We start from the raw sequence: 24,834 nt of genomic DNA on the forward strand, positions 1-24,834 counted from the left end.
GTACGGATCAAAATTCTATGTTGTATTAGATTTGGAAAACACAACATTGTCTAGTCATATTCTCATGATGAATGAATTTTTTAGAATGGTACTTGCCACACAATGGTTATTTTATATTATAGTTTCATTTAAAACCACAAGTAATAACTTGATAACCACTACCACTGTAGTATTGGAGATTAATATAAGATATATGATTGAGCTTTGACTATCAGCTTGAGCTTTTAATTAAAGTTGTTCCTTGATATGGTATCAGAGCTGCTTGGACCAAATGGTTGAGAGTTAGAGTCCCGACAACCTCATTATTGTGTGGAATTAAATTAATAACACATGGTAGGATGGACCTGCATTGTGCACGCTGCAAGTCCAAGGGGCATTTGCGTGTGGGGGTGTATTGGAGATTAATATAAGATATATGATTGGACGTTAACTATCAGTTTGAGCTTTTAGTTAAAGTGGTTCCATGACATGTAGTTGTTCTGTTTTGTACAGTGATAAGTGATGAATTGATATTGGAGAATGTTAGAAAGTTGATGATGGCATCCCATACTTAGCATATTGGACTTTTATATGGTCTGGCCCAAAACAAAAAAAAAAAACACATAAAACTTACATAAAGTTGGACAAAAACCAAACAAGTCTACATACTATCTAGATGATAATGTTGATGTCATGCCATTGCTTCAAAGTTTAGCAACTCCTTCAAGTTCGAAATTGAGGTGCAACATAGAAGAAAGTGTCTTTCGACATTGGTCTTTAAAAAGATATGCATACATAGAGGGTAACGAAAGTAAAAACAGTCCGAGTAGAAGAAGGATGATGTTTATTAATTATGATTGGAGAGTCGAGATTAGATATTTTAGGAGAGCTCAGACATCGATCCTTGATATAGTGGCAAGGAGTTTCACAATGCCATTTTCTCTCATCGTTGCAATCTGCACATTTTTTCCAAACAAAAGATATTATCACCATCTCCTCCTCTTTCTACACCATTGTTCAAGTATAAATTCTATCATTATATATGAAATCAAAATTCTGAAAAACAAAAGATAATTCAATAGAAAGAAAAACTAACATGTAGTGATGACTACAACAAATAACAAACTCAATATTATTGAGGACTTGGTTGCCATGTCTTTTTCTTTTAATTTAGATTTCAACTAATTTTGATTTTAAATGTTTAGGATTTTAAAGAGTGAAGAGAAACTCTTCTTCATTCCTATACTTTATAAGAGAAAGCAAAAGTGTAGGAGAAAGTATTTTCTTAAACAGAAGAAGAAAGACCAAAAACTTCAGTTACATTCTGAATAATAAACACTAAAACAAGTTAAAAGCACAAAAAAAAAACATAATAAGAATTAATGAGATTGAATTAGCATTCAAAGGTTAGATTAGGTTTTACAGATTTAGGGTTCAAATAAACCAAACATCAAATTAGTTAATTAATAAAAGCAACCTGTGTAACCCAAATACATAATCAAAAAGAAAGATAATAACAAATAAGAAAAAAGATAATGGATCAGAAGAACAAAACTGACCTTTTAGAGGGAGCTGAGAAAATCATAGCTTCGAGAAACCAAGAGAGAGAAGAGTACCATTTTCGCCGGCCACATTATGAAATCAATGCTAGAATATCCTTTTTTGTTATTGGGAGTGTCTGGAAGATTTGCTGATGCACTCACATCTTGAGACAAAGTGTCTTCCTATTTCTTGAGCAACATGTTTTCCTGCACAAAATTAAACTAAGTTAAAATCATTGTTTACCTTGCTATCTTGTCTCTATCAAGCAACTAAATTAACCAAGTCAGAACACTAAATTTGAAGAAAAAGAAAGAATGTTTTAGACCATAAAAAGTTGTTGATGAAGACATCTTCTTACCAAATCGAACATTAAATTTGAAGAAAAGTAAAGCAATTTGAAGAAAAAAAAGCATTTTTAACGAAGACATCTCCTTACCAAGTCGAACACTAAATTTGAAGAAAAATAAAGCAATTTGAAGAAAAAGAAAGCATTTTTCAAACTATTAGTATTAGACTATGTATTTAGTTATTACTTATCTGTATTTATTCTGTTACTTATCTCTAGCCTAGAATATAGGTTAGTTTGTTGACTATAGTTGTTTACTAGAGTAAACTGTGTATTCTGTATAAATACTAAACTTATCATTAATAACAATCACTGAGAATCATATTGTTACATGGTATCAGAGACCTAAACCTAACCCTAATCCTCTCCCTCTCTCCTACCTTCACCGAAAAACTATCTATCTTCTCCAATATACGGCCGCCGCCGTCGCCGTCACAGATTCCGGCCACCACCTCCACCGATCCAGCCAAATCGAAACACCATCCCTCTCCTCCTATCGCCGATCATGAGTACCAACACGGTAAACTCCACCGCCGGAACACCACCAAACACAAACTCGAACCTCAACAGCACAAACTCAAACCTTAGCACCACAGACACAAACCCTAATCACCATCCCTCCCTCATCGTATCCAACATATCTACCTTCATCAAAATAACCCTCGACATAGAAAAGGGACATTATCCTACTTGGGCGGCTCTATTCAAACTCCATTCCAAGACATTTGAGGTCTTAGACCACATACTTCCTCCCTCACCCACAGACCATTCCGCTAATACTCTCAAACAATCCAATCCTGCTCTCTGGACTCGTATTGATGCTGTTGTTCTTCAATGGATCTATAGCACCATCTCCCTTGACCTTCTACATACTATTATTGTAGCCGACTCCACAGCCGCCAGGGCTGGAGCCGTCTTCAAGAGATTTTCTCAGACAACAAAAATTCTCGGGCTTTATTTCTTCAACAAGAGTTCTCCAAAACCAAATTCAGTGACTATTCTGATATCTCCACATACTGTTAGCACCTCAAATCCCTATCTGATCAATTATCAAATGTGGATTGCCCGGTTACCAATGATCAGATGGTGTTATAGCTTATATCCGGTCTGACTGACGCGTATGATACTGTCGGCACTCAAATTAGACATGGGGATCCCCTTCCCACTTTTTAGAGAGCTCGATCCATGCTGATTCTGGAGGAAACTGCTCGTGCCCGTAAGAATCTCCCTCCGTCCGAACTTGTTGCATTAACTGTGTCGTCTGGTGACATTACTGTTCCGCCGCTGCAACACCAGTCTTCCCGACCTGCGCAATATTGCGGCTCCTCCTCGTACTGCGACGGTAGACATGGTGGTCGTCCCTATCACGGTAGAGGCGGCAGACACCACCACCGATCATCTCAGTCACCGCACTATCGCCCTGCTGCTATTCCTCATTGGGGATATATACCTACCATTGGGCACCGCCGCAATCATGGGCATCTCCTCCTTGCCCCTATCCCACATCAGGCAGGCAACCGTCCCAGTCTGGTATTCTCGGACCACGTCCTCACATGCAACAAGCACACCTCCATATGGAATCACCATCATATGTGCCTACAGATATTGCTGAAGCTATGCACACCATGACACTAACTCCACCTTTTGATCAGTGGCATATGGACACAAGAGCTACATCACACATGACAGCCGACAAAGGTACACTCACTTCTTATTTTAATTCGAGTCTCAATGAAACCATAATTGTCGATAATGGTCATTGTATGCCTGTTTGTGGATCTGGTAATGCAACTTTAGCTTCTAAACATCACCCTTTAAAGTTAATCAATGTCCTGCATGCACCTCATCTTATCAAAAATCTAATTTATGTCCGTCAATTTACTAAAGATAACCAAGTTTCTGTGGAATTTGATCCTTTCGGTTTTTCTGTGAAGGATTTACGGACGGGAAATATTATCATGAGATGTAAAAGCTTCGGCAATCTATATCCAGTCACCTCTAGCTTCCCCAATTCATCGTCGTCTCACTCTGCTTTTACTGCTTTATCTTCCGTCGTTTGGCATCATAGATTAGGTCATCCAGGGCCTCCTGTTTTGAACGCCCTGGTCAATAAGAATTTAATTTCTTGTAATAAAGTTACGGATTCTTCTATTTGTTCGTCATGTATTAATGGAAAATAAGTAAAATTACCCTTTCAGTCCTCGAACAATTTTGCTTGTATGCCATTTGATTTAATTCATAGTGATATCTGGACATCACCCGTTCTTAGCTCGGGTGGTCATCGTTTTTATGTTCTATTTCTCGATTCTTACACTAATTTTCTATGGAGCTTTCTGTTAGCTCACAAATCACAAGTCTATTCCGTTTTTCTTATCTTTCGGTCATATGTCAGAACTCAGTTTGAAAGAGAAATTAAAGTTTTTCAGTGTGACAATGGGGGTGAATTCAATAATAATTCTTTCAAACAATTTTGTCAAACTAACAGCATGCAATTCCGGTTCTCATGTCCGTACACCTCACCTCAAAATGGAAAATTAGAACGCACCATTCGCACAATTACTAATCTGATTAGAGCAGTCATGCATCATGCCCTCGAATTAGCAACCTATCTTCTAAATATATATCCTCACAAGGTTCTAGGATATCAATCACCAACCAAAATTCTATATCACCAGGAACCTACATACTCCCACCTGCGCGTCTTCGGATGCCTTTGCTTCCCTCTAATTCCATCCCAAACACGAAATAATCTTGAATCTCATTCTCATCCATGTGTATTTTTAGGCTATCCATCTAATCATAGAGGCTATAAGTGTCTGGACTTGTCTAAGAACAAAATCATAATCTCCCGACATGTTGTATTTGACGAATCCACACTTCCGTTTTCTACCGCGCCTCAAAATCACGATCCCTCCCCTCCAATTCATTCCGGGTCGGACAATAATTTTCTACCTGCTGTTCATTCTCGAAATTCTATCATCCCCGAGTCAATCGTATCGTCCCCTGTCGTGTCAAACCAATCAACGTCGTCGTCCCCTGTCGTGTCGAATCAATCTGCGGCGTCTGTCTCTAAGTCCACTCCCATTAATCAGTCTGTATCCTCTGATGTCCCGTCGAATTTAATCAGTCCATCAATGTCATCTCCGGTCTCGTCGCGCAATATCAGTCCAGCCGCACCATCGTCCGTGCGCACAACGCAAACAGAATCCTTCGAGTCAGTCTCACCTTCCCTATCCTCCTCCACTGCACCACAAACATCTTCTGATAATCCTGTCATCTCTCCTCAATTACAGGTTCCTAATACTCACAAAATGACAACAAGAGCCCAACATGGAATCCACAAACCCCATCGCATGCTAAATCTCTCTGTCTTAACCCAATCTCCCATATCTCCTATTCCAAAATCACCCGCTCTTGCATTAAGTGATCCAAACTGGATACAAGCCATGACTGATGAATTTGAGGCTCTTATTCAAAATAAGACGTGGGTACTTGTACCCCGTCCAAAATGTGCTAACATTATTCGTAGTTGGTGGATTTTTAGGCACAAAACAAAGTCAGATGGCTCCTTTAAGATATATAAAGCAAGATTGGTTGGAAATAGTTCAGGACAGCTGCCAGGAATTGATTGTGGTGAAACATTTCGCCATGTGGTTAAACCAGCCACTATTCGTGCTGTCCTCAGCATAGCGCTGTCTAAAAATTGGAAAATTCGGCAATTAGACGTCAAAAATGCTTTCTTGCATGGGGATCATCATGAAACAGTATACATGCATCAACCATTGGGTTTTCGGGATTCCAGGTATCCTGATCATGTCTGCCTGCTACAGAAATCATTATACGGCCTCAAACAGGCACCTCGGGCCTGGTATCAGCGTTTTGCTAACTTTGTTCTCAAAATTGGGTTCTCCAATAGCATATCTGACAACTCACCTTTTGTTTACAAACAAGGCTCGGACACGGCTTATCTTCTTCTGTATGTTGATGATATAGTGTTAATAACCTCGTCTGACACACTTCAGGCTTCCATAATGTCCCAATTGAGTTCCGAATTTGCAATGAAAGACTTGGGTCCTCTGCATTACTTTTTGGGAATATCAGTAACTCACTCTCCAGGCTCTCTTTTCCTTTCTCAACGAAAGTATGCTTCCAACATCATTGCAAAAGCCGGACTCAGCTCGTGCAATCCGGCTACCACTCCAGTGGACACCAAGCAAAAGCTCAGTATCTCTTCTGGTTCTGCTTATCATGACCCAACTGAATATAGAAGATTGGCTGGTGCACTTGAGTACCTCACTCTTACCCGACCTGACATCTCATATGCGGTTCAGCAGGTATGCCTATTCATGCACAATCCCAAAACAACACACATGGCTGCCCTTAAACGCATCCTCAGGTATGTTAAAGGAACTATTGAGTTCGGCCTCACACTTCTAGCATCTCCTCTCAATCAATTGATATCATATACGGATGCCGATTGGGCAGGCTGTCCCGACACTCGCCGATCAACATCAGGCTACTGTGTATTCCTAGGAGACAATCTCATATCATGGTCCGCAAAAAGACAGCCAACGCTGTCCCGTTCTAGCGCAGAAGCCGAATATCGCGGCGTTGCCAACATCGTGTCTGAGACATACTGGATCCGAAACCCGTTGTTGGAACTTGGCTGCCCAATTCAGAAATCTTCACTAGTGTACTGTGACAACATCAGCGCCGTATATTTGACAGGCAACCCGGTTCAGAACCACCGCACCAAACATGTGGAAATGGACATTCACTTTGTCTGAGAACGAGTTGCCAAAGGAGAAGTCCGTGTCATTCACGTGTCTTCTCGTTATCAAATTGCTGACATCTTTACCAAGGGTCTACCATCGACACTATTTGAAGATTTTCGAAATAGCCTCAATGTTTGCCCTCCGAACCTTTCGACTACGGGGGTGTATTAGACTATGTATTTAGTTATTACTTATCTGTATTTATTCTGTTACTTATCTCTAGCTAGAATATAGGTTAGTTTGTTGACTATAGTTGTTTACCTAGAGTAAACTGTATTCTGTATAAATACTAAACTTATCATCAATAACAATCACTGAGAATCATATTGTTACAATTAGAAGTTGTTGATGAAGACATCTCTTTACCAAGTCGAACACTAAATTTGAAGAAAAATAAAACAATTCGAAGAAAAAGAAAGCATTTTTCAGACCATTAGAAGTTGTTGATGAAGATATCTCCTTAATAGTGTTAAAATAAGTCCAGTAAAAGCACCATAATTAGTTTTTGCAACAAACCAACCCATATAACAACTTAATAATAAAATTTATCTTTTACTAATTTAATAGATGTGTGGTGCTTGCCCTTGCGTATAAAGATGGTATTAAATAGAGAAATAATGGTTTAAATTCCTGTCGACCATGGGTGCATACCAAATTAATTTTGCATAATGTAGAAATGTTCAACTTCAGCATCAAATAATCATATCACACTTGTATCAGCTTCAACTTTACATGAATTGAGATAAGAGTTGAGTCGCTTTAAGATACTTGCAATTATTGTAAAGATAGGCTGGTGAACCCTGAAATCCCAATCTTTAATAACTCCTTTGCCTTTGGAAGCTATAACAAAATCTCTTTGCAAAACATCAATAAGCTTTACTTATATAAGAAATTATTGTCTTCGGGATCTCAAACAGTGAGTGGTTGAACATGCAGGAAGAGAAGAGTTCAGAAAATTGTCAAAACAATCAAATTCAAAGGAAGAAAGAGATCTGGGAAAACGGTATGCCTGCACAATCTAATTATGCCACAACAGAAAAAAGAATCTAAATAATTGCTCCCTACTCAAGATGACACAACAACTCATTTAACACTTAAACATAGATGTTACCTTGGATACCAGATTTTACCAATCTAGGATCTGTGGAAAATTACTATGTCAAAACAAGTTTGAAATGAAGAAGAAGTTGACACTAATGAACTGGAAAAACTGGAATTGCGCTTCTTACTGTCTTGTTTATTCCCAATCTGGTAGCTAGACACAGATTAGGGAGAATATTGAGAGTGATGTAGATGGTGGCTGGGGGAGGAGGAAGAGTAATTTAGGGTTTTCTTATATAGAGACTGTTACCCAGTCATCCCGACTCCTTTATATGAAAAATATATTAATAACTTAAAAATTTAACAAGTGGGATTTCAAACCATAAATAGGTCAGAGGCCAAATAACACAATTTTGGATAGGTCAGAGACCAAATAATGCTTTAAGCCTAAAAGTAATTTAGTTAAATGGTTTAGATCACTGGACGAGACATTTATGGTTTCAAATCCCACATGTTAAATTTTTAGGTTATTAATATATTTTTCATATAAAGGAGTCGGGATCATTGGGTAACATGTATGCATTGTATTCCCATAACCGTAATTTTTAATTATTTTGAATTGATACTCGTCTCCAAGGTTGTAAAAAGCGCTAGGCGCTAGTCGGGCGGACATGGGCCTTAAAGATCAATCGAAGATTAATTAGTTTTGAATTTTTTAATTTTTTTAAATAAATTATTATATAAATACAATTAAAATATAAATTATACTATCTAAAAACTAATAATAATAAATATTTAAGAAAAAAAATTAATATTTAAATATTTTGTTATATTAATATCCTTAAAAATAAAAATAACACATCAATGACATAATAAGGCAACAAAATAATATTACTTTAAACTTAACTTATTCTAGTTCCACTTCATCTCCGTATTCTTCAAGTTCAAAAACTTCTTCATTTTCTTCCTCAAAATCATAATTCATATCTTCTTCTACATCATCTTCATCCGAAACAAAATCTTCTTCGAGTTCTCTTATTTTTTGAATCCTTGAACTTCTTCTAGGCTCCAGATCTTGTTCATTTTCATCGGACACAATGTCCTCATCTCCACCTTCAGCAATCCAATCTTGTGCACTAATAGCTTCATTAGAAAGAAGAACATCTATTTTTTTTCCTAATTGTCTTTTATTTTTGTTGAGAATCTTGGCATTGAATTGAACATAAACTAGATTGTTAAATCTTGACACATCGATTATTTAGAACTCGATGCTTAGTTCTTGGGAAGAAGTGTGAGATGGTGATCGACGGAGGAAGCCAAGTGAATATCATTAGTCGGTCCGTCGTGAGTAAGTTTGGATTGGTTTTCGAGCCACATCCTAGACCTTACCGCCTTGGTTGGGTCAACGAGGTGGAAAAGCTTCAAGTTACTCATTGGTGTAAAGTTCCTTTCACTATTGGAGCTTATGGGGATGAAGCTCTGTGTGATGTTGTGGAGATGGGTGCTTGTGATGTGCTACTTGGTAGGCCATGGTAATTTGATTGTGCTGCCTCATATGCGGGAAAAAGCAACACCTACACCATACGCAAAGGCAGAATCCGATATGTCCTTACACCTTTGAAGAGTTCTCCTAATAAGAAAACGGAGGCCACTTTGGAAGATTGTCCAACTCGGGAGTTGAGTGTGAATGGGTGCATTGGTGGAACGAGTGATACATTAAATCATCTTAACTTGGGTTCCATGGATGCGTTAGCTAGCCACTCTCCTAATGAAGTCAAATCCAAAGAGGAGAATGAAGTTGAGAGAGGGGAGATCAAAATTGGAAGTGAGGAAGTTGAGCCGATGTCCGAAGGTGACAAGTACGTGTCTGCCAATGAGCCACCTAAAGGGCTTCTTAAAGGGCTTCAACTTTTGAGAAGGCTACCACATAATATAGCATGGGATTCGTGAGATAGTGCACCTAGCTCTACAAATGGTGGGTTGAGCTTTAGAGAAGAGGATGAAGGTTGCTCCATGATGTCTATTGATAGCACAGGGACACTTAGCACATACCACATGCAAAAGAATCAAGTCCCTTACTTGGTAAAATCTGAACTTATTCTTTTGTGTTTTGTTGAAATATATATGTTGGAAGCTTGGTTGTGTATGTTAAGGGAGAACCTTCCCTATGATGAGCCCATGAGAGATGATCTTGTTGTGAGGAATGTGGACTCTATGTTGAGTGAGAACCTTCCCTATGATAAGCCTATGAGAGGCAAGCTTGTTGTGAGGAATGTGAGCTTCATGTTGAGGGAGAACATTTCCTATGATGGGTCCATGAGGGGTGATCTTGTTGTTGGATTTGGTGATTGTTTATTGAGGGGGAATGACTTCCCGGGGAATATAGAGAAGATGGAAGGAAGTCAAGGCTTGGTAAATCCGAAATTCACTATTATGTGCCTTATTGACATGAATGTGTGTGGGTGTATATGTTGTGCTTGTTGAGGAAGCATCAACCTTATGAGGAGTCAATGAGAAGCGATCTTGTGATGAAGAGAGTGGGGTTTATGAAGTCTTTGATGAATGGGAATAGCCGCTCGAGAGATGTTGAGGAGATTGACAGAATTCAAGACTTGAAGAATGATGGCCAAGTTAGTAAAGTGGAAAGTCTTGAAGTTCCGGGATTGTTAACCCAAGGTGAGAGAGGAGCTACTATGTGTATGCTTGGGTTCACTATGATGTGGGTGGACAAATGTCGCAGGGATATTCCGTTTCATATGGGCCATGGGCAAAGAGAGGTTGAGCATGATAGCCGAGCTAGTGGGATGAGTGATAGCAAAGTCCGGGCCTATTCAATTCAAAGCCATGTTTGGGTTATGAAGAGTACTTAAGCGTTCGCTCCAAGTTGGGTTGATATATGGCACGGGGACATGTTGTTATCTTGCATTTTCATATAGTTTTTAATATATTTTAATTATAATGATCATACATTTTAATATAGTTTTTAATATTATATAATTGTTTTATGTTTAGTTTTGTGTTTTAAGAAATAATGTTTGTTCCTTATATTTTTAGGTATTATTTGAGGCAAAAATGAAATTATGGAATCATTACTGAAGTAAATAAAGTTATCCGGTCAGAACTCCCTCCAATCGTGACCTCGTAAAAGTTCAAGAATGAAGAATCCATGACTTTTTAAATAAGTCTTTATTGTCATAAATTCCTCAATAACCATTCAAAAAATGTTATGACTATTTGAAGAGTCTTTTGAATGCTCAAGAAGGAGTTACACTATTTAATGATCTCTTTAATTCTATGAAAGTTAAAAAGTTGCAAAGAAGAATTCAACTCTCTATTAATCTTCTTTTTAATTACATTAAAGTTAAGAAGTTAGTGCAAAGAATTCAATCCTCCATTAATCTTCTCTTTAATGACATTAAAGTTGGAAGTTTCAATGAATGCATGAAGGCATGTGCAACTATAAATACCTACATTTGGAAGCATGAAAGCAGACCGGGAACAAACGTGGAACAGACTTCAACACAGAGCTGGAACACATCTGTTAATTTCCTATTATAGTCTTCTTTTGGTTCTTTTTTCTCTTTCTTGTAAACACATTCTAGTTTTTATTTCAAAGTTTATTCTCACTTCATCTTTTCTTCTCTTTACTTTAGTTATGTTTTCTATTAAATTTCTTAGTTTTGTTCCATCTACCATGAACTAACTCCTCCATAGCTAGAGCTATGGCAGATCCTAATTGAAGTAGATGATTTACTTGCAATCCAATTTCAAGTTCATAATTTATTAAATAGAGAATTAAACTGTGGAGCTTAATTTCCTAGTTAGATACCTGATCAATATTAAGCTAAATTACAATTAATTATTTTGGTTAACCGACACTAAGATAATTAATGGAAATACATAGTTTAGACCTGTGTCTATGCGGTGCGGTTTTTTAGGGTTTAGTTTCACGACTTAACTTTGGGGTTATTTCAGAGAACTTAATGCTTTCATTATATCTTTATTCTTGACTGGACCAAAGCTAAGGTAATTGTATGTGAAATATGATTAATCTTGACTGGCCCAAAGCTAGGTTAATTACTTTAGAAAATAATCACCGTCTCTAAATTAAAACTTAAGAACTTGGATATGATTGTTGTGTGGATTATATACATTAGGTTAGGTGAAGCCTTGCTCTAGCACCTTTATCATAAGAGTTATAAATATTGTTTTTCTTTTCTTTAATTAATTGAGTGCAGTTATTTTAATTTTTAGTTTAGTAAACATCAAATCCAAAATTGATTACTTAAATAATAGAAATTCACAAAAATCAACAGCTATAAACACAATCCTCGTGGGAACGATACTCTACTTACTATTTATTACTTGATAACGATGGGGTGCACTTGCCCTTAGTTTTGTACGATACACATTTCGTGCATCACATGTCATTTGAGGTTGGCTATGAGCAAGTGGAGGTTGAGCCTAGCATCCAAGTTGATGGCGTGAGGTATATTGAGGTCTGGGCATATTCGACTCAAGGCCATGTTGGGGTTTTGAAGAGTGCTTATGGGATTGATCCTAGTTGGGTTGATACGTGTCCTTGGGACATTCCATTCGAGGTAGGCCATGAGCGTAAGAGGATTGTGTTGGTTCCTCAAGTTCGTGATGGGGAGATCAAGAGGATCCAATGGTGGTCCATTCCACGAAGTGAAAGGCGTTGGAAGACCATCCAAGCATTTATTAAAGTGGCTTGACAAGCTTCGCCAAGACATACCATTCGATGTTGGTAGAGCATCCGATATTGGTGGAGGTTGGGAGATGAGTACCACGGAAGATGAAGTCCGGGGTGAGGCACTTGTGGAGATATGGGGAAAAGCTCGTGAGGAGAAGGTGAGTCCGGCAATATTTGGAGTGGACTCCTTGAACTCATCTCGAACAACACCTTGGTTCGATTTGAGGGCTTGGGTCCATTCACAACGAACACGTCTCATCAATATTTGGCAAGCAACTTGGGGTCAAGTTCTTTTTAAGAGAGAGTGTATGATGCGGGGCATCTCCTTCTAGGATCGGGTCCGGACGAGGGAAGTCGGAGGAAGAACCAAGCATGAGGAACAAGCGAGTAAAGAGGCCAAAACATGGCCACATAACAGCTCATCAGCTCAGGTACGCTCTGCGTACTTTTAGGCACGCTCCACGTACTTGAAAGTTTGATCTAGAGAAAGTTCAGAGACCAATATACGCAGCGCGTAGAATTAGGCACGCTCCGCGTAACTTCATTTTAAGAACCTACGCTCCACGTAGAATGGATACTGATCCGGAGAAGAGCTCAACAGCCAATCTACACTCCGCATAGAATTAGGCACGCTCCGCGTACCTTCACTTTAAGGAACTTGCTCCTTACTCCAGCTTCCTCCTTATTTACAATCCTGCCACTCTTTATTTATACATTTTCCACTCCCTTATTACAACCATGTCACTCCTTATTTACCATCCATGCCACCCCTTTATATTTAACCCATTTACCCCTTATCTTTATGTTTAATTAGTTATGTAATTTGCCTTTTATGTAATTTGGCAATTAGGGTTTTTGAGATGATATAAATACATCTCTTTCTATTTTAATCTTTAACTTTTTATCAATCAAATTATAATCTTCTTCAAGAAGCTTTGTTAAGGTTTTACCTTCAATAATGGGGGATCTTTGATTTCCTACGGATTTAGTCCGTAAAACCCGGGATTCACTCCTTCTAGTTTAGCTAGAGAAGAAATATCTTTGTTAGTTTACGATTAAAACTTTCAGTGGAAACCGATCTGTATCATATTCTGTTATGAAAATCCATTTGAAACTTACCATTGATATTTTGAGAATTTTTATGACAGGTTTAATCTGAAATTACACACAGTAGGAATAATTGGAGCGAGTTTCGGATTAGCGAATATTGTATATCTGCTGAGTGGAGCAATTATCTCGGACATGATCCCAAAAAAGTGTTGGATGAGAGGTAGACTTTGTACTCTATGGATTGTTCAGACATGAAGTCGTGTTTTCTGCATAATTCTGGGAAGAATGTCTTTGTTGAGTGGTTAAATTTTAGGGTAATTAAATTATTAGTCCCTATATTTTGACAAAACAAATTGTTTAGTCCCTATGTTTTAAAAAAACACACTATAAGATCCCTAACCTTTTTCTCTATGAACTGTTTAGTCATTCTGTCTATTTGTTAGATTTTTTACCGTGTCAATTCGGAAATGATTAAATTACCCTTTACTATTTATCAGTCAAACGCAATTCACACCTCTATGTCTTTCTCTCACAACTCGCGCTCACAAAAAAATGGAGAAAGGATTGAATCCCTAACCCATAATCGAATCACTCATGCACACTCTTCATGTTTGAATTGAAGGTAGAAATCGACTCAAATCTCTCTCACTTACCCTTCCTGTTCGAATTGAAGGTGGAAATCCTCTTGCTCTCAATGGGGAGTTTACTTTCCTCCATACTCATGTTTACTGCCATCTGCTGCTTCAGTGATGACGAAAGATGTTTCTGCTAATTTTGTTATTGTTGTAAACTTCACTGCCTTTCCCTTCCATTTTGTTGCACTGTTACTGAAATCCTGTGAAGAGGAAATCCAATTTAGAAGAAGCTATTTGTATGGTGAACAAGAAAAAGAACACAGACCCAATACTTATGAATCTGAACAATTAAGAAGAAAATCAAGAAGAACAATACTCAAAGTTGATTTCAAATGCAGTAGAGTCTAAAGGAAAGGAAAATAAAGGAAAAGAAGAACGCAGAGATGAGAAACAATGAAGATAATGGTATTATATATTTGATTTTGTAGTAAAGGGTAGTTAAGGCATTACATTTTTATTTTAAATAGATTTTGACTCAAATCCAAATTGACTAATAGAATCTTCATGAGAGTCTAACGGCATGGACTAAACAGTTCACCGAGAAAAACGTTAGGCACTAAACAGTTTATCGAGAAAAAAGGTTAGGGACCTTACCGTGTGTTTTTGAAAATATAGAGACTAAACAGTGCGTTTTGCTAAAATACATGGATTAATAAATTAATTACCCTAAATTTTAACCATGATTATCTTCTCTGTTCTCTGCCAAGCTGCTTGTGGATTCACGATTAGTGTGGTCCTGATTGTCTCAAGAAGGTGAACTATTTTTAATTTATTTAAAAATTAATGAGATTTTTTTGGTGTGTGAATCAGTTTTAGATCTCCTTTGTTCAACTATTAATGTTTGAGATTGCTGATAGATAGTAGTTAATTTTCTTTTTAAAAGTAGTTGTTTTTCATTCTTACCAAACATTTTAAAGTACAAAAAAAAAGTAGAGAAATGGAATAATTGATTTGAACTTGTACGAAAAATATTGTTTGCTATTTTAGGGAGTGTTTTAAGACTTAGCAGTCTTGTAAATAAGGTGCAATCAAATCAACTAGCAATAATAAGTATCTGTTTAGTTTTTCTGATTGTAGCTACTTTTTAGAATTTTACTCTCTAAAGTATAACAAAAGTAAGGGTGGTAATTTCGGGTTGTTACATGAAAAGAGTGTTATATTATCTATATGAGTATTATATATGATAAAAATGTAAGAGAAGTGATAGTTGATCTCATGGTGTCTTTGTTCAGGTCATTTAGGCTAATATCAAGCATGACAAGAGGAGGTGAAAATGGAGGAGCAGTGCTAACACAATTGATATTTTTCAAATGATCAAAATACTAAAAAAACATGGATAACATTTATGGGAATAATGATGATATGTTGCAGAATTTCTATATGGTTTATACATTTCCTACAATGGGGTGCAATGTTTTTTAGACCATCAAATGTTTCTACATGTCTGAATGGAGCTGAAATGAGAAAGAACAAGGTTTATATAAAACAGCTTCAAGTTTTTTATGTTCTTCAGCTTCCAAGATCGTGCAGTGTTGGACAACAACCCAACAAGGATACTTACTATCTAGATGCTGCTTATGTCCTGCCATTGCTTCAAAGTTTGGCAACTCCTTCAAGTTCGAAATGGAGGTACAATACAGAATAACAAGTGTCTTTCAACATTGGACTTTAAAATGGTATAAACTGTTGCTTTTTTGTTGCATAAGCACAGGGTAAAGAAAGTAAACAGTTTGGGTAGAAGAAGGATGATGTTTATCAATTATGATTGGAGAGTCGAGTGGAAATATTGTAGGAGAGGTGGATATGGTAGGATATTTTTGGTTTTTGACAAGTTCTGTTGGAGGCAGATGTGACTAAATGTGAATACTCTTCTTATACTTATGGAATATATTATAAGTGAAATTGCATGCTCTTGAAATTTCATTATAGTAAATAGTTTTGCTGGCATTGGTTTTAAGCATGTTTCATTAGTCACTAGATTTTTTCTATTGCTTGCTATATTAAATTCCATTAGACTATTTCTTCTGTTTAGGCGTAGGAACAAGTTGTCGGAGATTAATACGAGATAACTGACAGGATCTTAACTATCAGCTTGAGATATTTAACTTCAGCTTTTAATTCAAACGGTTTCATGATATATATAACCTATAGAATTAACTCCGGTAATGCCTATACAGTGCGCAGTATAGAATTTGATCAGTTTATGGTTGTGTTCCTGCTTTGTGTTGGATTTCGAAAACAGGGTACTGTCTCCTCATATTCTCATGGGGATGAATTAGAATGATACTGGTCGCACAATAGTTATTTTAAATTATAGTTTCGTTGGAAACCAGAAGTAATAACTGGAAAGAAACTCTGTCCCGTCAACATCAAGCTGGCCAGCCAAAGTCCAACCCGGACTCAATTTGACATGTGTGTCTTAGATTTGATAAACTATGTGAAACTAATAAAAAAAAAACAAGTATACTACCTTTTGTATAAATTGGAGAAAATAATTCAAAAAATTGATTGAATTTATAAATATTAATTAGCAATTCTATTATTAAATTATAAAATATTAACTTTTTTTTTAAAATATACAATTGGTGAAGAATAAGAAACAAAAATATTTGTATTTTATAATATGGGTAAAATTGACCCAAATTATTAGTGTTAGGAGTAAAATTGCTCTTGGCTACCAACGTTAGGGTAAAGTTGTACCATTTTAGACGTTAGGGTTAAAGTTGCTCCTGACCCATTAACATTAGGAGTATTTTTGCACCTTAACTCTAAATTAATAATTTTTTAATAGTTTTTAATATTTATTGTGTTATTAATATGGTTACAAAAAAGCGAACTAAAAATGTATAAAATTGATTCAATTTGTCAACAAAATGGTTTGCAAGATCCAATGTGAAATTAAATAACACTCAAACTAGTTTTTTCAAATTTTCAATAGCGTATTGCTAAAATTGATTTTGATTGAAAACGTTAGAGTTAAATTCGCATAATTTTATATGTTAGAGTTAAATGTGCAGTTCACTTAAAAAGTTAGAATTAAATATAAATACTACAAGTTAAAACGTTAGGGTTAAATATGAATAGTACCACCCACTTACAGGAACAAGTAGAATTGCATAAGGTGAAACTTGTTATAAAATTTCTACAAATTACTTTAAAATAAATAGATTTTAATTAAAAAAACAAAAACAAAAATTTGACAGATGGAGAGATGAAGGTGATGTGTAAGCCTACCAAATTACCAACTCAATAGATGACACAAAGTTTGTATCGAAACAGAAGACATAGGTTTTGAGTCGGTGGGTCTTCTGCACCCTCCTTCTCGCCAGAGACATTGATTCGATTAGGTTTACGTACTGCAACAATTCCATCGGTGTAAATGTCATCGGTTCTGGTCATTGCGATTAGGTTACAAACTCTACCAGCATCTTGTTTATGAAGGTAGTCATGAACTCATACAAATTTCATTGTTTTTGCCTCACAAATTCCATATGCCAGGCACATAACTCGCAATTCTGGTAGACGAAGCAGCAGAAAAGCAGGGGATCCAGTCTCACTGTAGAGGAAAGGAACTTACACGTTTTTTCTTCCTCGTCGTACTCCAAATTCCAGTGAAAATGTGGATTCAAATCAGAGCCAAATCCTGCAGGGGTATGGAAACTGTGCGAAAGCTTCATTATGGTAGAAGAAGAAGAAGGAGGAGAAGAACAGGGGATCCAATCTTGGAGTAGTTTTAGAGTATAGGAAAGTTTTGCCAGGAGGATCAAGTCTAGGTAATATCTAGATGATACTGCCATTGCTTCAAAGTTTGGCAACTCCTTCAAGTTGGAAATTGAGGTGCAACACATAAGAGAAAGTGTCTTCCAATTTTGTCTTTTAAAAAAGTATAAATAATCCGGGTAGAAGAAGGATGATGTTTATCAATTAATGACTATACAGTGCAGTGTAGGACTTGATCATTTTATGGTTACCGTGGAGCATCAACAAATGACAATGCGAGTTGAGATTCTTGTGAGACATTAAAAAGTACTCTAGTTACTTTAGAGAAAGAACCTCTCCTGTCAACATCCTCCTGGTCTGCCCGTGTTGATGTAGAATGTCAATGAAATCTGAAGTCGATACTCCTTTTGGTATTGCTAAGCATTGTTAACTTGTGATCAATGTTGCGCAGACACTTCAGTGCGTTTCTTGTCCTTGCCCCTTTTGAGTTCTATAAAACTTAAGTCTTAGAAATAACGTACATTAGTTTCTGCTCCAATTTGACAGCCAAGGATCAATAATTATCACTCTAAGCCTATGTTGCACGGAATTTTTTTTTTCAAAAGCGTTTCCGCGTTTCGTATCCGTTTCTGTTTCCGTTTCTTTTTTGTTTCCAATATTGTTTCCTATATCCGTTTCTATTTGAGTGCAACATAGCTCTAAGCACAAGAAGAAGCTGAACCTATTACATGGAGATGATGAAATGCTAGGACTCCCAAATCCGATGATGGGATTCAGACTACCAATTCAATCAACTGAATTAAGTTTCTTTGTGAAGTAAAGCCATATTTTATTGATTCAAAACATATATGTACGGCAGTAAGGAAAAGGGGTAAATTCACAATCTTCCAATTCATAACATGTTTCATCTTGTTCCCATGCCTCCACTGGCCACAAACGAAGCACGACCATAAGTTTAGACATTTGGTCAAAGGTGGATGTCCATTAGCAAGAGAGTGACTGCTCTAATACATTCTAAATTTAGCTATTTAGTCGATGATAGTAACAGGATATTAAAATTTGAATGCATAAACCATTACAGTTGCTCTGTTTAGTACAGTGGTAAGAGATGAATTGATATCACCAATATAGCAATTGGCTGGTTGCGTTGTTGAATCAACATTTTCCTTGATGCAAACCCACTTCATATCACCAATGTCAAACTAAACAGTATTTTTTCTTTTCTATTGTGTTTATGTGAAAATGGTATTTATATTATAAAAGGATAGTTTCTGCAATAAATATATAATTACTATCAACATATATTTGGTTTAATCCAGAATGTATTTGGATCTAATTATATAGTTTTGGGTTACTTCAGAGCTTTTTTCCTTGGTTTTATTTTTTTTCAACACAATTAACAAACTCCAATAATTTTGATTGCAAAATCCAAATTAGTGCAAAGTAAAATGTACAAAATTAGGAAGTATCGAAATAGAGGAATAGGTTTGAAAAAGAAATCAAAGCATCATTTAAGAAGCAAAACAAGCTTATGGAAGAAGCAGCAAAGGATAATGGTAGTGCAGAACGCACGGAGCATGACTCTAATGATAGTTGTTCTCAATCATATGCTCAAGGATAAGGATGTGTCAAGAAAAATGAAGTTGCAATAGTAGGGTATGGTAAAGATGTTGAGCATCTAAAAAATTGTAATAAAATCATATGGGATGAGTGTATCTCTATTAAGTTACAAAAAAAAAATCAAGTATGTGCAAGAGCAAATGTGAGGTCGAGCTAATGAAGGAACTGAAGGAGATATTTTCCAAAGAAATCATGGAAGTTAAAAAGAGAAAGGGAAGAGCGAAAGGACTTCAGGGCATTGACATGATTAATATTTTGTCAATTTCATGTAGAAAGTTCACTAGTTCTGTGCCTCATCCAAAACCCAAAATACCAGTTGATAGTGATATTACTGATGCTGATGGTACTAACAAGGATGATGGGGAAGACAACAATGATTACAAAGAAGAAGAAAATGATGGAGATAATAATGGGTATGATGACGGCTAAAGTGAAGATGTCAACAGATTAAGAACTATTCTTGGTGTCACTAAGGGATAAAAAAATTATAATTAATAGTTTTTAATTTGATTCATTGTATTGTTCAAGAGTCATTTCTGTATTTATCAAGAGTTGAATTGTTTCACAAAGAGCCATATGTATTTACAGAGAGTTATGTTTACATAAGAATACAATCAGTAAAAAAGAGAAATTTCTTCCGACAATTATACTCTTTCTCTGTACATGTGAAATTTTATTTATTTAATCCAACATAAGTTAGAACAAAACAAATTGTAGAAACTCCTTTTGCTTTTCCTTTCACCAAGTAATGTTGCAAAATAAACATAATGCTGTAAGAATCAAGAAGAAATAAATAAAATCAATAATTTGAACAAATGGATTGGTAATTCTAGAAGCCTTATTTATTGACCAAAATTTCAGACCACAGAGCTACTGATTGGCATGTCATGGTCCTCTCTATTTGCCCTCGATCAAAATTCCAACTCAAGAACTAACATGTAGGAAACTGCAGGATGATGAACACATAGAAGTGTGGTACCGTACCAAGCAACAAGATGAATATGGTAGGAAATCTAAATAGAAATTATATCAAATTATAAAAGAAAGTAGAGACAGACAGAACATGGAAAATATAAAGAATAGAGAATAGAAGAAGATAATAACAAATAAATAGAAAAGAAGAGGGAAGGTTTTGAAATTTATAAAGTGAAGAGTCATCTAATTGAAACTATTTGTGTTTCATAATTTTTGTATGTTTTTTTTGTTTTTGTAAAGTGAATAGTCATCTTCTTCTGCGGTAAGTTTTTTAGTTGTTAAAAATTGATTTTTTTTAAATGGTGGTCTGAATCGATGGAATCGGTGGTGACTCGGCCGATTCATGAAACTTCTGAGTCTTACCATAGATGCGACTCGAATTCTTCCTGAATGTATGTATCATTTGGTGAACAAATACATGGATAAACTCAAATTCCTCAAGTTTATTGGAATGGGAATGGAAATCCATTTCAAAAGAGTCATTGATGCTGCCAAACAATATATAATATTGACCTTGATGCCAATCATGGAATTATAATGTAAGAAGCTTATGAGTTTTTCAATTTTCCAATCAATAATCAACTTTCAATCTTTCACTGCAGTACAACGCTAATGGGAAGGGACGGGACGGGACGGGACGATGAACAAACTAATCACATTAATCATTTAAACAGAGTTTTAAATCACAAGTTTAACAGAAGTTAACAGAGTTTAATAACTTAAATATGATTATTATTAAAATTACACATGTAAAAAATAAAAGGGGAGGGGACACGTAAGGACAGATGGTTTGAGACAGCAAATTGTTTTAAAATTTGACAGATGAAGCAACTTAGTTGAGGCAAGGAGACACGTAATATGTAGCAATTTTACAATTTTCCAATGATATGGAATTAATTCATAACACTTTAAACTTAAAATCATTTTAACCTAAATTATTAATATCATCATATTCAATGATATGGAATTAATTTTTTTTACAATTTTCGATTTCTATATAAACAATTGACTGCCCCGTGCAAAGAGCATGCAAAGTAATATTTAGGATTCGAACTTGAGTTCTAGCTTAAACGACTTGAGACTCTTAATCACTCAAACCAACTTCGATTAATATCCATTTTAAAAATACAAAAACCTAGCAATATTTATTATTATTATTATTATTATTTATATAGATAGATAAATCAACTACTAATATATTTTTAAAAGTGTAAAACCAGTAGTTTGACACATATTCTTAACTAACATGAAAATACAGACACGTTTGTATGTATCTCATGTGATGTGGCAAAACAGACATACAAAAAGGAGAAAGTGGAGAAAATGGAGAAGTATCTCATGTGATGTGACATAACAGACCTAAAAGAAGGCGAAAGTAAAGAAAATGGAGAAAGAGATGGAAGAAGAGATAAAAGAGAAAAAAAAAGATAGCTTAGAAGGACTTGGTATGGCGGTGGAGGTGAGTCTATATAATAACAATATTTTTTATTATTATTATTTATATATAACAGTAACATATCTTAGTTTTTTAATTTTGAATTTATACTCGATATCAAAGGTGGAAATAATTCTACAATCAATACTTAATGCTGATTAATTTTGAATCTATAGCTCAATGTGGACATGGTAAATATTTTGGTTAAACAGGTGACTTTGTTTTCGTGTGCAATTTCAATTTGTAGGATCTGTTAACTTGTTAGTTATTTTTGTTGCAATTGAGATTTAGTGAACATACAAACTTTTACCTTATAATAATAAAAAAAAAAAGAAAAAAACCAAAACTTAATTGAAAAGTTATACATATAATTCAAAAGCGCACATATTACATAGCATGCATAAGTTAAAGTTATTCAATCCCAAAAATATATCTCTAGATCCTTCCATAAAATTTCGGAACATAAACCTTAGCAAACACAAAATGGAACATTGTCCATAATAACAGGGCCGGCTTGCCTTTAAGGCAGCCAAGGCCACCGCCTAGGGCCCCAAAAAAAAAATGGGGCCTCATATATATCTTTAGTTTAATATGTTAGGACCATCATGAAATTTAATTTACTTATCTTCCATCCAGATCCAATATATATCTATCTATCAAATCCATATTTTATATATCTGTCTATCAAGTCCATATTTTATATTGTCTGTCAAATCCGTATTTTACCGCTTATCAAAATCTTGCAACGTCTTTTTTTTTCTTAACTTTAAATAACATATAAAAATAGCTATATATCAAGGACATGGATTTACTTTATTATCTATTGAAAATGAGATATTAAAGGACATTGAATTTAAAATTTTAATTAGTGATTTTGCATCTCATAAAGCTAGAGTAAATATTAAATTTTGTGTTGCATGAATATATATTTTTTTCATCTTTTTTTAATTCTAAAGTATTTTTATGTCAAAAGAGAAGATAATATATATATATATATATATATATATATATATATATATATAATTTTACCTATGTATAAAAGGCCTAGATTTCTTATCCCGCCTAGGGCCTCAAATAGTCCCGAACCGGCCTGCATAATAAAATAGTAGGAACTATCTATAGTCTTCTGAGCATAGTAAAATCAAACCATTCTCTAATATAGATTTATGGACAGAAGTACAATTATTACTAACAACACCATTCCATAACCTACACCAAAGATCACATTTGACACCCTCACCCGGAGTTCAGTCTCCCAGAGATTACTTATGTATATAAAATAATAAGTACACATCAAAAAATAAAGAAATATACAACAAAAAATATAATGTATAAAAAATAAAAAGTACACATCAAAAAATAAATATGTAATAAAATAAATATATTTATAACAATAAAATACTCATATTTTATATTAGTTTTTTTTATAGAACTAAAGAATCACGTTTATTAAGATAAACGAATACTACCATTAATAGATTTTTCATAATGTTAATATGCTTTTAACGGTATAGAAGCAAGAATGTAAGAATGAAGCATCAGTCTTTTAGAACTAATATCAAATGAACAACAATCCTGATTTTTATTGGAAGAAGTATCAAATCATAAGTAAGTAACTCCGTATCAAACCATATGTTGTTTTCATGATTTTCCTCTCCTTTAATTAGTAACATTGTGTCTGTTACTTCCTCATCTTGAATGTTCTTGGCTTTTTCCTCTATCTCCTTGGGAGGAATCTAACATTCGTACTTGGAGAAATTATAACATTGAACATTAGACTATCCATTCGGCCTACAATTTCCTCCTCCGAGTCCACGTCAACTTCTACGTCCTTGGCCTCTGCCTCTTGTGGATTAATTGTGTCTTTCGTTGTTGTTGTAGATGTTGTCACCTCTTCCTTGGTTTCTTCCACATCCTCTTCCTCTTCCATTTCCTCCTTGATCTCTTCCGCGTCCTCTACCGAATTGGTTTCTTTATTAACTGATGTGACCGTCTTTAACTGAAATCTTTGTTGCTAAGACTTGTTCTTTCGATTCTTCTCTAGGCTTCTTAAACCCGTCTTCAAATGATTGTAATGACCCTATAACTTCATGAACGGTCATTGTGATGATGTCTTTCGATTCTTCCATAATCAAATTATGGTAATATTGATAGCAAAATTTTCTCAACAATTTTGGAATCTTCAATTTTATAACCATATTTTTCATTTGATTCACAATAAATTTTACTCAAGATGAGTAATCAATAACGACATGCGTTGCTTTCATCCTCATCATCTCAAATTCGTCTCTTAGCATTTGTAAATGAACATATTTAACTTTCTCTTTACTTTGAAGAGAAACACGCATGATACCTCATGCTTGTTTATAGGTTGTAGCCTCACCTAGCTGCTCGAACATTAATCCATCCAAGCTTCGATGGATGAGAGTAAGCATTTTTTGATTCTTTTTAAGATTTTTTTTTTGTATATCTTTGTCTGCCTTGGATAGCCGTGACTTGTCTACAAGAACTTGGTAGCCTTTTTTAACAATGTCCCAAACATTTTGAAAACCGACTAATGCTTCCTTCGAATGCACCAATTAGCATAATTGGCTTTTGTTAGCTGAGGATAGTGAAAAGAGACGTTGTTAGAAATACCTCCAATTTTAGAGGCTCTTTCAAACACTTAATTTAGGAAATGTAATCTTTTATGAGAGAATGAACTCTTAAACCCTAGACTCGGATACCACTTTGTTAGAAGAAAAGAGACTGAAATTGAAATTTGTTAGGGATTAAATATGTAATTTTTTTGAAGGACTAAATAAATTTACCTAATGTAATGGTTTTAATAGAAAATTCTTAAAAATTTGTTTTAATAATAGTTTAATAAATAAAAATCGGTTGAAAGAAAAACAAAATTCATAACTTTGACACATGGAGCTTGATGTGTCACATAAGAAGGGTTTTCCTGAAAAAATAAAATAAAAAAATGAACGGTTACCTCTACAAATTCGAGACCCGAG

General features: G+C 35.2%; 1 long non-coding RNA gene across 2 annotated transcripts; it reads right to left on the reverse strand.

Moving 5' to 3' along the window:
• Positions 1-689: 689 nt before the first annotated feature.
• LOC136202226 (uncharacterized) lies at positions 690-7,925 on the reverse strand. Of its 2 annotated transcripts, none has more exons than XR_010674359.1 (3): positions 7,754-7,925; positions 1,539-1,727; positions 690-935 (listed from the first exon to the last, which is right to left on the reverse strand). It is a non-coding gene; the product is annotated as an uncharacterized lncRNA (long non-coding RNA). The 2 variants fall into 2 exon arrangements; XR_010674360.1 differs by lacking the exon at positions 7,754-7,925 and adding an exon at positions 7,294-7,396.
• Positions 7,926-24,834: the final 16,909 nt, after the last annotated feature.

This window comes from Euphorbia lathyris, chromosome 8 (genome assembly GCF_963576675.1).
Source record: "Euphorbia lathyris chromosome 8, ddEupLath1.1, whole genome shotgun sequence".
Classification (NCBI taxonomy): Eukaryota; Viridiplantae; Streptophyta; class Magnoliopsida; order Malpighiales; family Euphorbiaceae; genus Euphorbia; species Euphorbia lathyris.